We start from the raw sequence: 17,933 nt of genomic DNA, 5'->3' as shown, positions 1-17,933 counted from the left end.
ATGTTCTGCTATAATCACTTTGGTAACCATTATCTACATAAATCTGCACAACCTAGAAATGTTTTAAATTATAATCAATGGGAACACTGTGCAACCCCTCCAAAAGGTAGCTCAAGAACAACTTTTTATGACAAATATTCATATTTTTCAGGGTTCAACACGAGTAATGCAGAAACATTTTATTTCAAAATATCAAATAGGACAGGTACGAAGACCATGCTTACAAACACTAAATTGATATATTCAGACTCATTTTTTGAGCAAATGAGTACATTTGGTTTTGATTACTGGGACAAAAATGTTGAAGTAAAAAGTGTTTGGGGTACAAAAGAATGGCAAGTACAAGGTATAGAATCATTGTTTAGAGCCTGCATGATCCCAGAACAAATTATATTTTTGAATGACACTATTCAACAAACTACCTGTCTTGGCCTAGCCAAAATCAAAGACTTAAACAAACCGTCTATTCCAAAGCCAACAATGAACAGTAATAGCTCTATAGATGAGGAGATAGACGTAAACCATATATTAAGCCAAAACAGAACACATCCTGATTGGAAACAGTGGTTGATCTGGCCAACAGATACTAATAACTGTCAAGACAGATTCCTGAACAAAATCCAGGGGTTCACAATGACCAGGCCAGACCCTAGATATTCCCAAAGACAACACAGAGGGATAATTACCACGTACAGTGTGGGCAAGCTCTGCCTTCAATGGCTACAAACATCCACACTGGCAGAAATTAAGCAACACCTAACTTTACTTCCTGATGGTGCTGACTTGCGTGATTTCATTATGGGACCGCGCAAACTGCGTCAAAAACGCTTCATAGCAGCCTCTGTATATGCAGCTTATAACGAAGCCTGGAAAATAACTCAAATTGAGACAGCAGAGAGAATACGGGAAATTGACCGTATTAATTTGGAAAAATCACTTTCTGTAGTGGACAATGGGTTAATGACTCTGTCCTCCAGAATATACTCTTTGGACAGCATTGTGTCTTCAGCAATCGACATAATATCGCAAGACTTACTGTTGTTACAACACGGTCAGTCCCAATTGCGTTCTATTGTACAGCTTGGCTGGACGTTACAAAATCTGCGTTCAGGCTATGTGCCTTGGCGTTTAATCAACACGACGTCACTATTCAATATCTTTAACCTTACTGATAAACAAATCAGTATGGCACAGAAGGGTGCTGATTATAGAATCCTGAGCATTGAGAAACTCGAGAGATTACCATTGACAATGTCAGAACGACCTGTCAGTGAATGGATAATACATGGGATAATTAATATTCCAATATCTACTTTCAGGTTTCAATACTGCCAAAAATATATACAGGCTGGCATGTACGAAAAATTGGGAAAAGGGTACATTAAGTCAACACGGAACTTGCCCTATTCACATGCATGTGTCAGTAATAAAGGCCAGAAAGTGTTTCTTAGTGGCAATAATTGTGCGATGTCACTAAGCGGTACACTTCTGTGTAATGGTATTAGTTTACATGGAGCCTGTGAAGGGTCCTCAAATAACCTTTCATGTCACCAGCTAGGCACACCTGCAACACAAATAGAACCATTCTTTAGGAGACTATCGAACGGGAGTTACATTATAATTGTAGACCGCAGATGTTGTAGTTTGCTGCCCGGAATACCTTCTCTCATAACTACGACCGGGTATTGTTCCCCAGCGCTTCACCAGACAGGGAGGCAAGGTTATGGCCCAAAATGAAAATTGCTTCTATTCGAATTGATACTTTAAGCAGAATGAAAACAGTGCTCCTCCAGACGCCGACCAGGCTAACGTCATCAAAAGAAACGTATGATCTCCAAGTTGCAAGGACAACGGCAGAGATTCATTCATTGTTATCAACTAATTCCCCCATACATTTTGCAGAAATCCTGAACGAAATCTTAAATATTTCTGATACCAGTGGAGTCTCAAAAGTATTTAAGACAGTGTTTTCGGGGGCTTTAACTCCATTTAAAGCCATTCTGGGTATTTTTCCAGACTTCGTCCATTCCATCTTTGGCGGACTTCCTCTCCTTTTGGGACTAGTGGCAGGAATCCTATTTTTGATCCTGTTATTTCGCTATGGCAAACCGTGTCACAGACAAAACACCTGCGACAAGGGAAGAAACAATCCTAGCCATTGGATACCGGGACCGGATATCTAAAATATTGGGACTATCCCGGCTTAGAGACCTGAACATGACTTGGTTTCTTTCATTTCGACCAATGTGGCAACGATGTGTTTTACCTGTATTAAGGTGCATGCTATGCAGAGAAGAATGCGTGTTGGACACCTGTCTGACGCTACAATCGGATGCGCCAATGGATGCAGAAACTTTGTTGGGTCCGGTAACGGCTCATGCATTGTGCTGTCCCCAGCGGCTACCAATCCTGATGACGGCATTCGTGGAAACTTCACCACTACGATTGAGGGGTAGTGAGGTTCAAGATGAAAGCAGCATCGATCAGGTACGACCTTCTGTCAGCAATGCTAATCAAAACATCAGCGAAGGCAATCATGCTCATGAATGCATGGTAACATCTTTTTCCGAGTTAGTGGAACTTTCACAGGAAGCTGTTGACAGCTTTTTCGACAGTCTAAATAATATGATGTTCTCACCAGAGCAGAAATAATGACTTTTGAGCAAGCTAGCACACGGCGTTCCCATCACCCTGAATTTGGCCTTCAACGTTAATGATAAAGTAACATGAACAATTTTTTCTCCAGTTTACGGACAGCAGATTTTTTTCACAATCCCCAAAATATTTTATAGTTTGTCGGGACACTTATCTTCTGCTTAAAGTAGAAACTATTCTTAGAGAACTAAATTTCTATTTTAGGAATTTTAGAGACATTAGCTGCCCTCTGGCATGTTCATGGATATTTTATTTTGTGATGAAATGGTCTCGCATTTTTTCTTCTGTATTAAGAGCCATTTCATGTGTTATTTTCATATTTTATTAATAATGATGTATGAATATGCGTGATTAATTTAGCATTTTTCTACTGCTTGAGTGCATATAGTGCATATGATTATTTTTTTCTCGTGTATTACATAATTTCAAAAAGCATACGGATGTATTTTGGGGTGGTACGGTATACACATACACTACTGTATATTTACTATGCCTAGATTTGTAAATATGGACATAGTCTGCGTGGAGTGGGTGTGATGTATTCCTATAGGTTCTGTATCGATCCCCCTATTCCTGACCCTGTTCTGGTTAATAATTAACAAGCAGCCATCCCACGGTGCAAAAACCGTTATCTGATTAAGCCACACCACGGCACAGGAACGCGTTATCTGATTAGGTCATAACGCTTGCCATCTAATTAGGCAAGCACTATTCCTCCAGCCCCTGATAAGGCATACGGAGTTCTCAAAACAAATCAAACCTATGACAACCTGGGAAAATCCCTACAGCCATTGTTTTGATTTCACCGAGAACTTCAGTAAAGAATGTGCTAACGACCAGTTCGTATGACATCCTTATTGACGTATCTATGTCCATCCTTACGTCAATCTCGGCACCTTACAGGTATAAATATTACCGACATTGCCTTAAGCAAACACACGCGGTGGTGACGAGATCGGAGCAGCGAGACTTGCCGAAGAGGCCAGCACAGAGCGGACCCCACTGGCACTGCCCCGCCTTCCTGACGCGCTGAGAACGAGACGCTGCCTTTCTCCTGCCGAGAAATCCAGCTCCGGCGCTTCCAAGCAGCCCTCGCAGGCAGCTGGAATATCAAGACCAAAGACGAGAGATACCAGCCCTCAACCATTCTAGATCTCAGGTACAGAATTGAATAACCCCTTACAGAGAATTCTTGAGTCAGTCACTTGGCAAAACAAACTTAACTTAAACTGCTACTTATCTACTCCCGCCCACGTATTAGGCTTAGGTCAGGTACACCGGGGTAGGCGTGGTTAGAAGCACCAATTGAGTACGATTAGTCAAATGTACATATGTATGTATCCATTTTATCCATTTTAAATATCATATGGCTTAGAAACCATAACAATGCTTTTACAGTATTATTTTATAATTCTGCTTTTATTGTATGCACTTTACTTAACCATAAGTATTCCAATAATATCGATTCATTTCTCTTGTACGAGAAAAGAGACTGATCAATAAATAACATCTTTTATTGAACACGCCCGTCTCTTCCTTTTCTCTACAATCTGGTGAAACTAAGAATGCACTGAACTGACTGAGTACAATAAGTTGTCTTTTGTTTTCACACGACTCTAGAGATACACTCTTGATTAGGGGAGAGCAAAGTTGTCATGTTCTATGGTTGTCAAAAACTAAATCCCTTCATGTCTATCCAGGGAGGTTCAACTCCTCCTTGCCTATTCGAGAAAGTTTCTAGTGAACTCTGAGCTAGCTGGCAAACCCAAAACTTTAAGTCTAATATCGTCAGTAGAAGACCTAGTTAACCTCCGTCCTAGGTCTATACTATTGAAGGTATTATTCCAATGCGCAGAGCCTATTGGGATAATAGGAACTACACTACAACAAGGAAGCACCAAACAGTATAACAAAGTTGTCAATTGGTTTCATAGTCCATTCCCTTTGTTTAGTGCTGTGAAAGGAAGAGCCGAATTCCAAAATTGATCAATGATGTTTCAGAAATTTCCCAAAGGGAATACCAAGCCGAGTGTTGAAAACTGCATTTACTCACAGGTTTTGAGCAGGAAACACTGAAATGCTATTAAAGTGCAATATCCTAGGGAACACTGACTCTGTCAAAGATGATCCAAATGGAATTGATGAAAAGTCCCAATTACAAACAACAGAATCAAAATAGGGTGAGGGGACACCCGGATTAGAACCAGGGACCTCTTGATCTGCAGTCAAATGCTCTACCAATCAGCTATATCCCCAGCTTTTCAGAAAAATCAGAATGACAAAATATCAGTACATCATGAAAGAGTGTGAGGATCATACTAAGTTCTGCCGGAAAGTACAACCTTGAAACTGTGGAACAGGAGAAGCAGTCCTTAATATTATTTATTAAAGGAAAACTGGATCATTTAAAAAACAGATTTATTTGTTTCATTGTTATTTCATTTGAATAGGCAGTGGTACATAGGACCAATGCCTCTACATACAATGATTGTTTTGAAACATTCTTAAAGGGGAAGAGGTTTTTACGGGACACCTTATCATTTGAGGATTGGTTACCACAATCCCTGAGATGGTGATGAAGTATGATTGTTTTGGGCCAAATTATGGTGGAAAAACATTTCTACGTACCACTACAATTCGGTATTTGGAAGGTACACCCAAACACCCCTATTGAATACCTTCTATTTAATACATCAGAAAAAGCCATTTTGCGTTTGCAAATGGCCTGATTCTCCAGACCAGCCTTCTTGCAACTGCAATGATAGTTCGTACATCTTGCACGTAAGCAGAGCTTTTAAGGAGAAATTAAATAGTTCCTATGTTGCACAAAAATGAAGTGCTTCAAACAAACACATACTTTGCATGCACAGAGAAGAGGTGGAATATATGTAAGACTGAAGACACAGGTGAAATGAGAAATAGTTGACTGCTTCGCTGTCAAGTTTTATACGCCATTTCTTCAGTGCTATACAAGAAAGCACCAAACAGTATAACAAAGTTGTCAATTGGTTTCATAGTCCATTCCCTTTGTTTAGTGCTGTGAAAGGAAGAGCCGAATTCCAAAATTGATCAATGATGTTTCAGAAATTTCCCAAAGGGAATAACAAGCCGAGTGTTAAAAACTGCATTTACTCACAGGTTTTGAGCAGGAAACACTGAAATGCTATTAAAGTGCAATATCCAAGGGAACACTGACTCTGTCAAAGATGATCCAACTGGAATTGATGAAAAGTCCCAATTATAAACAACAGAATCAAAATAGGGTGAGGGGACACCCGGATTTGAACCAGGGACCTCTTGATCTGCAGTCAAATGCTCTACCACTGAGCTATATCCCCTGATTTACAGTAAAATCAGAATGACAAAATATCAGTACATCATGAAAGAGTGAGAGGATCATACTAAGTTGTTCCGGAAAGTACAACCTTGAAACTGTGGAACAGGAGAAGTAGTCCTTAATATTATTTATTAAAGGAAAACTGGATCATTTAAAAAACAGATATTTGTTTCATTGTTATTTTATTTGAATAGGCAGTGGTACATAGGACCAATGCCTCTATATACAATGATTGTTTTGAAACATTCCAAAAGGGGAAGAGGTTTTTACGGGACACCTTATCATTTGAGGATTGGTTACTACAATCACTGAGATGGTGATGAAGTATGATTGTTTTGGGCCAAATTATGGGGGTAAAACATTTCTACGTACCACTACAATTCGGTATTTGGAAGGTACACCCAAACACCCCTTTCGAATACCTTCTATTTTAAACATCAGAAAAAGCCATTTTGCGTTTGCAAATGGCCTGATTCTCCAGACCAGCCTTCTTGCAACTGCAATGATAGTTCGTACATTCTGCACGTAGGCAGAGCTTTTAAGGAGAAATTAAATAGTTCCTATGTTGCACAAAAATGAAGTGCTTCAAACAAACACATACTTTGCATGCACAGAGAAGAGGAGGAATATATGTAAGACTGAAGACACAGGTGAAATGAGAAATAGTTGGCTGCTTCGCTGCCAAGTTTTATACGCCATTTCTTCAGTGCAATACAAGAAAGCACCAAACAGTATAACAAAGTTGTCAATTGGTTTCATAGTCCATTCCCTTTGTTTAGTGCTGTGAAAGGAAGAGCCGAGTTCCAAAATTGATCAATGATGTTTCAGAAATTTCCCAAAGGGAATACCAAGCAGAGTGTTAAAAAATGCATTTACTCACAGGTTTTGAGAAGCAAACACGGTAATGCCATTAAAATGCAATATCCAAGGGAACACTGACTCTGTCAAAGATGATCCAAATGGAATTGAAGTCCCAATTACAAACAACAGAATCAAAATAGGGTGAGGGGACACCAGGATTTGAACCAGGGACCTGTTGATCTACAGTCAAATGCTCTACCACTGAGCTATATCCCCTGATTTACAGTAAAATCAGAATGACAAAATATCAGTACATCATGAAAGAGTGAGAGGATCATACTAAGTTGTTCCGGAAAGTACCACCTTGAAACTGTGGAACAGGAGAAGTAGTCCTTAAAATTATTAATTAAAGGAAAACTGGATCATTTAAAAAAGAGATATTTGTTTCATTGTTATTTTATTTGAATAGGCAGTGGTACATAGGACCAATGCCTCTATATACAATGATTGTTTTGAAACATTCTTAAAGGGGAAGAGGTTTTTACGGGACACCTTATCATTTGAGGATTGGTTACCACAATCACTGAGATGGTGATGAAGTATGATTGTTTTGGGCCACATTATGGTGGAAAAACATTTCTACGTACCACTACAATTCGGTATTTGAAAGGTACACCCAAACTTCCCTTTCGAATACCTTCCATTTAATTCATCAGAAAAAGCCATTTTGCGTTTGCAAATTGCCTGATTCTTCAGACCAGCCTTCTTGCAACTGCAATGATAGTTCGTACATCTTGCACGTAGGCAGAGCTTTTAAGGAGAAATTAAACAGTTCCTACGTTGCACAAAAATGAAGTGCTTCAAACAAACACATACTTTGCATGCACAGAGAAGAGGTGGAATATATGTAAGACTGAAGACACAGGTGAAATGAGAAATAGATTGACTGCTTCGCTGCCAAGTTTTATACGCCATTTCTTCAGTGCAATACAAGAAAGCACCAAACAGTATAACAAAGTTGTCAATTGGTTTTTATAGTCCATTCCCTTTGTTTAGTTCTGTGAAAGGAAGAGCCGAATTCCAAAATTGATCAATGATGTTTCAGAAATTTCCCAAAGGGAATACCAAGCTGAGTGTTAAAAACTGCATTTACTCACAGGTTTTGAGCAGGAAACACTGAAATGCTATTAAAGTGCAATATCCAAGGGAACACTGACTCTGTCAAAGATGATCCAACTGGAATTGATGAAAAGTCCCAATTATAAACAACAGAATCAAAATAGGGTGAGGGGACACCCGGATTTGAACCAGGGACCTCTTGATCTGCAGTCAAATGCTCTACCACTGAGCTATATCCCCAGCTGTTCAGTAAAATCAGAATGACAAAATATCAGTACATCATGAAAGAGTATGAGGATCATACTAATTTGTGCCGGAAAGTACAACCTTGAAATTGTGGAACAGGAGAAGTAGTCCTTAATATTATTTATTAAAGGAAAACTGGATCATTTAAAAAACAGATTTATTTGTTTCATTGTTATTTCATTTGAATAGGCAGTGGTACATAGGACCAATGCCTCTACATAAAATGATTGTTTTGAAACATTCTTAAAGGGGAAGAGGTTTTTACGGGACACCTTATCATTTGAGGATTGGTTACCACAATCACTGAGATGGTGATGAAGTATGATTGTTTTGGGCCAAATTATGGTGGAAAAACATTTCTACGTACCACTACAATTCGGTATTTGGAAGGTACACCCAAACACCCCTTTCGAATACCTTCCATTTAATACATCAGAAAAAGCCATTTTGCGTTTGCAAATGGCCTGATTCTCCAGACCAGCCTTCTTGCAACTGCAATGATAGTTCGTACATTCTGCACGTAGGCAGAGCTTTTAAGGAGAAATTAAATAGTTCCTATGTTGCACAAAAATGAAGTGCTTCAAACAAACACATACTTTGCATGCACAGAGAAGAGGTGGAATATATGTAAGACTGAAGACACAGGTGAAATGAGAAATAGTTGACTGCTTCACTGCCAAGTTTTATGCGCCATTTCTTCAGTGCAATACAAGAAAGCACCAAACAGTATAACAAAGTTGTCAATTGGTTTCATAGTCCATTCCCTTTGTTTAGTGCTGTGAAAGGAAGAGCCGAATTCCAAAATTGATCAATGATGTTTCAGAAATTTCCCAAAGGGAATACCAAGCCGAGTGTTAAAAACTGCATTTACTCACAGGCTTTGAGCAGGAAACACTGAAATGCTATTAAAGTGCAATATCCAAGGGAACTCTGACTGTCAAAGATGATCCAAATGGAATTGATGAAAAGTCCAAATTACAAACAACAGAATCAAAATAGGGTGAGGGGACACCCGGATTTGAACCAGGGACATCTTGATCTGCACTCAAATGCTCTACCACTGAGCTATATCCCCATCTTTTCAGTAAAATCAGAATGACAAAATATCAGTACATCATGAAAGAGTGTGAGGATCATACTAAGTTGTGCCAGAAAGTACAACCTTGAAACTGTGGAACAGGAGAAGTAGTCCTTAATATTATTTATTAAAGGAAAACTGGATCATTTAAAAAACAGATTTATTTGTTTCATTGTTATTTTATTTGAATAGGCAGTGGTACATAGGACCAATGCCTCTACATACAATGATTGTTTTGAAACATTCTTAAAGGGGAAGAGGTTTTTATGGCACACCTTATCATTTGAGGATTGGTTATCACAATCACGGAGATGGTGATGAAGTATGATTGTTTTGGGCCAAATTATGGCGGAAAAACATTTCTACGTACCACTATAATTCGGTATTTGGAGGTACACCCAAACACCCCTTTCGAATACCTTCCATTTAATACATCAGAAAAAGCCATTTTGTGTTTGCAAATGGCCTGATTCTTCAGACCAGCCTTCTTGCAACTGCAATGATAGTTCGTACATCTTGCACGTAGGCAGAGCTTTTAAGGAGAAATTAAATAGTTCCTACGTTGCACAAAAATCAAGTGCTTCAAACAAACAAACATATTTTGCATGCACAGAGAAGAGGTGGAATATACGTAAGACTGAAGACACAGGTGAAATGAGAAATAGATTGACTGCTTCGCTGCCAAGTTTTATACGCCATTTCTTCAGTGCAATACAAGAAAGCACCAAACAGTATAACAAAGTTGTCAATTGGTTTTGTAGTCCATTCCCTTTGTTTAGTGCTGTGAAAGGAAGAGCCGAATTCCAAAATTGATCAATGATGTTTCCGAAATTTCCCAAAGGGAATACCAAGCCGAGTGTTAAAAACTGCATTTACTCACAGGCTTTCAGCAGGAAACACTGAAATGCTATTAAAGTGCAATATCCAAGGGAACACTGACTCTGTCAAAGATGATCCAAATGGAATTGATGAAAAGTCCAAATTACAAACAACAGATTCAAAATAGGGTGAGGGGACAACCGGATTTGAACCAGGGACCTATTGATCTGCAGTCAAATGCTCTACCACTGAGCTATATCCCCAGCTTTTCAGTAAAATCAGAATGACAAAATATCAGTACATCATGAAAGAGTGTGAGGATCATACTAAGTTGTGCCAGAAAGTACAACCTTGAAACTGTGGAACAGGAGAAGTAGTCCTTAATATTATTTATTAAAGGAAAACTGGATCATTTAAAAAACAGATTTATTTGTTTCATTGTTATTTTATTTGAATAGGCAGTGGTACATAGGACCAATGCCTATACATACAATGATTGTTTTGAAACATTCTTAAAGGGGAAGAGGTTTTTACGGGACACCTTATCATTTGAGGATTGGTTACCACAATCACTGAGATGGTGATGAAGTATGATTGTTTTGGGCCAAATTATGGTGGAAAAACATTTCTACGTACCACTACAATTCGGTATTTGGAAGGTACACCCAAACACCCCTTTCGAATACCTTCCATTTAATACATCAGAAAAAGCCATTTTGCGTTTGCAAATGGCCTGATTCTCCAGACCAGCCTTCTTGCAACTGCAATGATAGTTCGTACATTCTGCACGTAGGCAGAGCTTTTAAGGAGAAATTAAATAGTTCCTATGTTGCACAAAAATGAAGTGCTTCAAACAAACACATACTTTGCATGCACAGAGAAGAGGTGGAATATATGTAAGACTGAAGACACAGGTGAAATGAGAAATAGTTGACTGCTTCACTGCCAAGTTTTATGCGCCATTTCTTCAGTGCAATACAAGAAAGCACCAAACAGTATAACAAAGTTGTCAATTGGTTTCATAGTCCATTCCCTTTGTTTAGTGCTGTGAAAGGAAGAGCCGAATTCCAAAATTGATCAATGATGTTTCAGAAATTTCCCAAAGGGAATACCAAGCAGAGTGTTAAAAACGGCATTTACTCACAGGCTTTCAGCAGGAAACACTGAAATGCTATTAAAGTGCAATATCCAAGGGAACACTGACTCTGTCAAAGATGATCCAAATGGAATTGATGAAAAGTCCAAATTACAAACAACAGATTCAAAATAGGGTGAGGGGACACCCGGATTTGAACCAGGGACCTAGTGATCTGCAGTCAAATGCTCTACCACTGAGCTATATCCCCAGCTTTTCAGTAAAATCAGAATGACAAAATATCAGTACATCATGAAAGAGTGTGAGGATCATACTAAGTTGTGCCAGAAAGTACAACCTTGAAACTGTGGAACAGGAGAAGTAGTCCTTAATATTATTTATTAAAGGAAAACTGGATCATTTATTTGTTTCATTGTTATTTTATTTGAATAGGCAGTGGTACATAGGACCAATGCCTCTACATACAATGATTGTTTTGAAACATTCTTAAAGGGGAAGAGGTTTTTACGGGACACCTTATCATTTGAGGATTGGTTACCACAATCACGGAGATGGTGATGAAGTATGATTGTTTTGGGCCAAATTATGGTGGAAAAACATTTGTACGTACCACTACAATACGGTATTTGGAAGGTACACCCAAACACCCCTTTGGAATACCTTCCATTTAATACATCAGAAAAAGCCATTTTGCGTTTGCAAATGGCCTGATTCTTCAGACCAGCCTTCTTGCAACTGCAATGATAGTTCGTACATCTTGCACGTAGGCAGAGCTTTTAAGGAGAAATTAAATAGTTCCTACGTTGCACAAAAATGAAGTGCTTCAAACAAACACATACTTTGCATGCACAGAGAAGAGGTGGAATATATGTAAGACTGAAGACACAGGTAAAATGAGCAATAGATTGACTGCTTAGCTGCCAAGTTTTATACGCCATTTCTTCAGTGCAATACAAGAAAGCACCAAACAGTATAACAAAGTTGTCAATTGGTTTCATAGTCCATTCCCTTTGTTTAGTGCTGTGAAAGGAAGAGCCGAATTCCAAAATTGATAAATGAAGTTTCAGAAATTTCCCAAAGGGAATACCAAGCCGAGTGTTAAAAACTGCATTTACTCACAGGTTTTGAGCAGGAAACACTGAAATGCTATTAAAGTGCAATATCCAAGGGAACACTGACTCTGTCAAAGATGATCCAAATGGAATTGATGAAAAGTCCCAATTACAAACAACAGAATCAAAACAGTGTGAAGGGACACCCGGATTTGAACCAGGGACCTCTTGATCTGCAGTCAAATGCTCTACCACTGAGCTATATCCCCAGCTTTTCGGTAAAATCAGAATGACAAAATATCAGTACATCATGAAAGAGTGTGAGGCTCATACTAAGTTGTGCCGGAAAGTACAACCTTGAAATTGTGGAACAGGAAAAGTAGTCCTTAATATTATTTATTAAAGGAAAACTGGATCATTTAAAAAACAGATTTATTTGTTTCATTGTAATTTCATTTGAATAGGCAGTGGTACATAGGACCAATGCCTCTATATACAATGATTGTTTTGAAACATTCTTAAAGGGGAAGAGCTTTTTACGGGACACCTTATCATTTGAGGATTGGTTACCACAATCACTGAGATGGTGATGAAGTATGTTTGTTTTGGGCCAAATTATGGTGGAAAAACATTTCTACGTACCACTACAATTCGGTATTTGGAAGGTACACCCAAACACCCCTTTCGAATACGTTCTATTTAATACATCAGAAAAAGCCATTTTGCGTTTGCAAATGGCCTGATTCTCCAGACCAGCCTTCTTGCAACTGCAATGATAGTTTGTACATTCTGCACGTAGGCAGAGCTTTTAAGGAGAAATTAAATAGTTCCTATGTTGCACAAAAATGAAGTGCTTCAAACAAACACATACTTTGCATGCACAGAGAAGAGGTGGAATATATGTAAGACTGAAGACACAGGTGAAATGAGAAATAGTTGACTGCTTCGCTGCCAAGTTTTATACGCCATTTCTTCAGTGCAATACAAGAAAGTACCAAACAGTATAACAAAGTTGTCAATTGGTTTCATAGTCCATTCCCTTTGTTTAGTGCTGTGAAAGGAAGAGCCGAATTCCAAAATTGATCAATGATGTTTCAGAAATTTCCCAAAGGGAATACCAAGCAGAGTGTTAAAAACGGCATTTACTCACAGGCTTTGAGCAGGAAACACTGAAATGCTATTAAAGTGCAATATCCAAGGGAACACTGACTCTGTCAAAGATGATCCAAATGGAATTGATGAAAAGTCCAAATTACAAACAACAGAATCAAAATAGGGTGAGGGGACACCCGGATTTGAACCAGGGACCACTTGATCTGCAGTCAAATGCTCTACCACTGAGCTATATCCCAAACTTTTCAGTAAAATCAAAATGAAAAAATATCAGTACATCATGAAAGAGTGTGAGGATCATACTAAGTTGTGCCAGAAAGTACAACCTTGAAACTGTGGAACAGGAGAAGCAGTCCTTAATATTATTTATTAAAGGAAAACTGGATCATCTAAAAAACAGATTTATTTGTTTCATTGTTATTTTATTTGAATAGGCAGTGGTACATAGGACCAATGCCTCTACATACAATGATTGTTTTGAAACATTCTTAAAGGGGAAGAGGTTTTTATGGGACACCTTATCATTTGAGGATTGGTTACCACAATCACTGAGATGGTGATGAAGTATGATTGTTTTGGGCCAAATTATGGTGGAAAAACATTTCTACGTACCACTACAATTCGGTATTTGGAAGGTACACCCAAACACCCCTTTCGAATACCTTCCATTTAATACATCAGAAAAAGCCATTTTGTGTTTGCAAATGGCCTGATTCTTCAGACCAGCCTTCTTGCAACTGCAATGATAGTTCGTACATCTTGCACGTAGGCAGAGCTTTTAAGGAGAAATTAAATAGTTCCTACGTTGCACAAAAATGAAGTGCTTCAAACAAACAAACATACTTTGCTTGCACAGAGAAGAGGTGGAATATACGTAAGACTGAAGACACAGGTGAAATGAGAAATAGATTGACTGCTTCGCTGCCAAGTTTTATACGCCATTTCTTCAGTGCAATACAAGAAAGCACCAAACAGTATAACAAAGTTGTCAATTGGTTTCGTAGTCCATTCCCTTTGTTTAGTGCTGTGAAAGGAAGAGCTGAATTCCAAAATTGATCAATGATGTTTCAGAAATTTCCCAAAGGGAATACCAAGCAGAGTGTTAAAAACGGCATTTACTCACAGGCTTTGAGCAGGAAACACTGAAATGCTATTAAAGTGCAATATCCAAGGGAACACTGACTCTGTCAAAGATGATCCAAATGGAATTGATGAAAAGTCCAAATTACAAACAACAGATTCAAAATAGGGTGAGGGGACACCCGGATTTGAACCAGGTACCTCTCGATCTGCAGTCAAATGCTCTACCACTGAGCTATATCCCCAGCTTTACAGTAAAAGCAGAATGACAAAATATCAGTACATCATAAAAGAGTGTGAGGATCATACTAAGTTGTGCCAGAAAGTACAACCTTGAAACTGTGGAACAGGAGAAGTAGTCCTTAATATTATTTATTAAAGGAAAACTGGATCATTTAAAAAACAGATTTATTTGTTTCATTGTTATTTTATTTGAATAGGCAGTGGTACATAGGACCAATGCCTCTACATACAATGATTGTTTTGAAACATTCTTAAAGGGGAAGAGGTTTTTACGGGACACCTTATCATTTGAGGATTGGTTACCACAATCACGGAGATGGTGATGAAGTATGATTATTTTGGGCCAAATTATGGTGGAAAAACATTTCTACGTGCCACTACAATTCGGTATTTGAAAGGTACACCCAAACACCCCTTTCGAATACCTTCCATTTAATACATCAGAAAAAGCCATTTTGCGTTTGCAAATGGCCTGATTCTTCAGACCAGCCTTCTTGCAACTGCAATGATAGTTCGTACATCTTGCACGTAGGCAGAAGTTTTAAGGAGAAATTAAATAGTTCCTACGTTGCACAAAAATGAAGTGCTTCAAACAAACACATACTTTGCATGCATAGAGAAGAGGTGGAATATATGTAAGACTGAAGACACGGGTGAAATGAGAAATAGATTGACTGCTTTGCTGCCCAGTATTCTACGCCATTTCTTCAGTGCAATACAAGTAAGCACCAAACAGTATAACAAAGTTGTCAATTGGTTTCATAGTCCATTCCCTTTGTTTAGTGCTGTGAAAGGAAGAGCCGAATTCCAAAATTGATCAATGATGTTTCAGAAATTTCCCAAAGGGAATACCAAGCCGAGTGTTAAAAACTGCATTTACTCACAGGCTTTGAGCAGGAAACACTGAAATGCTATTAAAGTGCAATATCCAAGGGAACAGTTACTCTGTCAAAGATGATCCAAATGGAATTGATGAAAAGTCCCAATTACAAACAACAGAATCAAAATAGGGTGAGGGGACACCCGGATTTGAACCTGGGACCTCTTGATCTGCAGTCAAATGCTCTGCCACTGAGCTATATCCCCAGCTTTTCAGTAAAATCAGAATGACAAAATATCAGTACATCATGAAAGAGTCTGAGGATCATACTAAGTTGTGCCAGAAAGTAGAACCCTGAAACTGTGGAACAGAAGAAGTAGTCCTTAATATTATTTATTAAAGGAAAACTGGATCATTTAAAAAACAGATGTATTTGTTTCATTGTTATTTTATTTGAATAGGCAGTGGTACATAGGACCAATGCCTCTACATACAATGATTGTTTTGAAACATTCTTAAAGGGTAAGAGGTTTTTACGGGACACCTTATCATTTGAGGATTGGTTACCACAATCACGGAGATGGTGATGAAGTATGATTGTTTTGGGACAAATTATGGTGGAAAAACATTTCTACGTACCACTACAATTCGGTATTTGGAAGGTACACCCAAAGACCCCTTTCGAATACCTTCCATTTAATACATCAGAAAAAGCCATTTTGCGTTTGCAAATGGCCTGATTCTTCAGACCAGCCTTCTTGCAACTGCAATGATAGTTCGTACATCTTGCACGTAGGCAGAGCTTTTAAGGAGAAATTAAATAGTTCCTAGGTTGCACAAAAATGAAGTGCTTCAAACAAACACATACTTTGCATGCACAGAGAAGAGGTGGAATATATGTAAGACTGAAGACACAGGTGAAATGAGAAATAGATTGACTGCTTCGCTGCCAAGTTTTATACGCCATTTCTTCAGTGCAATACAAGAAAGCACCAAACAGTATAACAAAGTTGTCAATTGGTTTCATAGTCCATTCCCTTTGTTTAGTGCTGTGAAAGGAAGAGCTGAATTCCATATTGATCAATGATGTTTCAGAAATTTACCAAAGGGAATACCAAGCCGAGTGTTTAAACTGCATTTACTCACAGGTTTTGAGAAGCAAACACTGTAATGCCATTAAAGTGCAATATCCAAGGGAACACTGACTCTGTCAAAGATGATCCAAATGGAATTGATGGAAAGTCCCAATTACAAACAACAGAATCAAAATAGGGTGAGGGGAACACCAGGATTTGAACCAGGGACCTCTTGATCTGCTGTCAAATGCTCTACCACTGAGCTATATCCCCAAATTTACAGTACAATCAGAATGACAAAATATCAGTACATCATGAAAGAGTGAGAGGATCATACTAAGTTGTTCCGGAAAGTACAACCTTGAAACTGTTGAACAGGAGAAGTAGTCCTTAATATTATTTATTAAAGGAAAACTGGATCATTTAAAAACAGATATTTGTTTCATTGTTATTTTATTTGAATAGGCAGTGGTACATAGGACCAATGCCTCTACATACAATGATTGTTTTGAAACATTCTTAAAGGGTAAGAGGTTTTTACGGGACACCTTATCATTTGAGGATTGGTTACCACAATCACTAAGATGGTGATGAAGTATGATTGTTTTGGGCCAAATTATGGTGGAAAAACATTTCTACGTACCACTACAATTCGGTATTTGGAAGGTACACCCAAACACCCCTTTCAAATACCTTCCATTTAATACATCAGAAAAAAACATTTTGCGTTTGCAAATTGCCTGATTCTTCAGACCAGCCTTCTTGCAACTGCAATGAGAGTACGTACATCTTGCACGTAGGCAGAGCTTTTAAGGAGAAATAAAATAGTTCCTACGTTGCACAAAAATGAAGTGCTTCAAACAAACACATACTTTGCATGCACAGAGAAGAGGTGGAATATATGTAAGACTGAAGACACAGGTGAAATGAGAAATAGATTGACTGCTTCGCTGCCAAGTTTTATACGCCATTTCTTCAGTGCAATACAAGAAAGCACCAAACAGTATAACAAAGTTGTCAATTGGTTTCATAGTCCATTCCCTTTGTTTAGTGCTGTGAAAGGAAGAGTGGAATTCCAAAATTGATCAATGATGTTTCAGAAATTTCCCAAAGGGAATACCAAGCCGAGTGTTAAAAACTGCATTTACTCACAGGTTTCGAGCAGGAAACACTGACATGCTATTAAAGTGCAATATCCAAGGGAACACTGAATCTGTCAAAGATGATCCAAATGGAATTGATGAAAAGTCCCAATTACAAACAACAGAATCAAAATAGGGTGAGGGGACACCCGGATTTGGACGAGGGACCTCTTGATCTGCAGTCAAATGCTCTACCACTGAGCTATATCCCCAGCTTTTCAGTAAAATCAGAATGACAAAATATCAGTACATCATA

The 17,933-nt window shown here is 38.4% G+C and overlaps 4 non-coding genes across 4 annotated transcripts; all 4 read right to left on the bottom strand.

Annotated features, from left to right (window-relative positions):
• Positions 1-5,921: 5,921 nt before the first annotated feature.
• On the bottom strand, positions 5,922-5,993 carry TRNAC-GCA (transfer RNA cysteine (anticodon GCA)). Its single transcript has one exon. It is a non-coding gene; the product is annotated as a tRNA-Cys (tRNA).
• A 1,004-nt stretch (positions 5,994-6,997) lies between these two features.
• TRNAY-GUA (transfer RNA tyrosine (anticodon GUA)) lies at positions 6,998-7,069 on the bottom strand. Its single transcript has one exon. It is a non-coding gene; the product is annotated as a tRNA-Tyr (tRNA).
• Positions 7,070-8,080: 1,011 nt separating this feature from the next.
• On the bottom strand, positions 8,081-8,152 carry TRNAC-GCA (transfer RNA cysteine (anticodon GCA)). Its single transcript has one exon. It is a non-coding gene; the product is annotated as a tRNA-Cys (tRNA).
• Positions 8,153-12,400: 4,248 nt separating this feature from the next.
• TRNAC-GCA (transfer RNA cysteine (anticodon GCA)) lies at positions 12,401-12,472 on the bottom strand. Its single transcript has one exon. It is a non-coding gene; the product is annotated as a tRNA-Cys (tRNA).
• Positions 12,473-17,933: the final 5,461 nt, after the last annotated feature.

Source organism: Lissotriton helveticus, chromosome 1_2 (assembly GCF_964261635.1).
Source record: "Lissotriton helveticus chromosome 1_2, aLisHel1.1, whole genome shotgun sequence".
NCBI lineage: Eukaryota > Metazoa > Chordata > Amphibia > Caudata > Salamandridae > Lissotriton > Lissotriton helveticus.
This window is presented reverse-complemented; position numbering and strand designations above follow the sequence as displayed.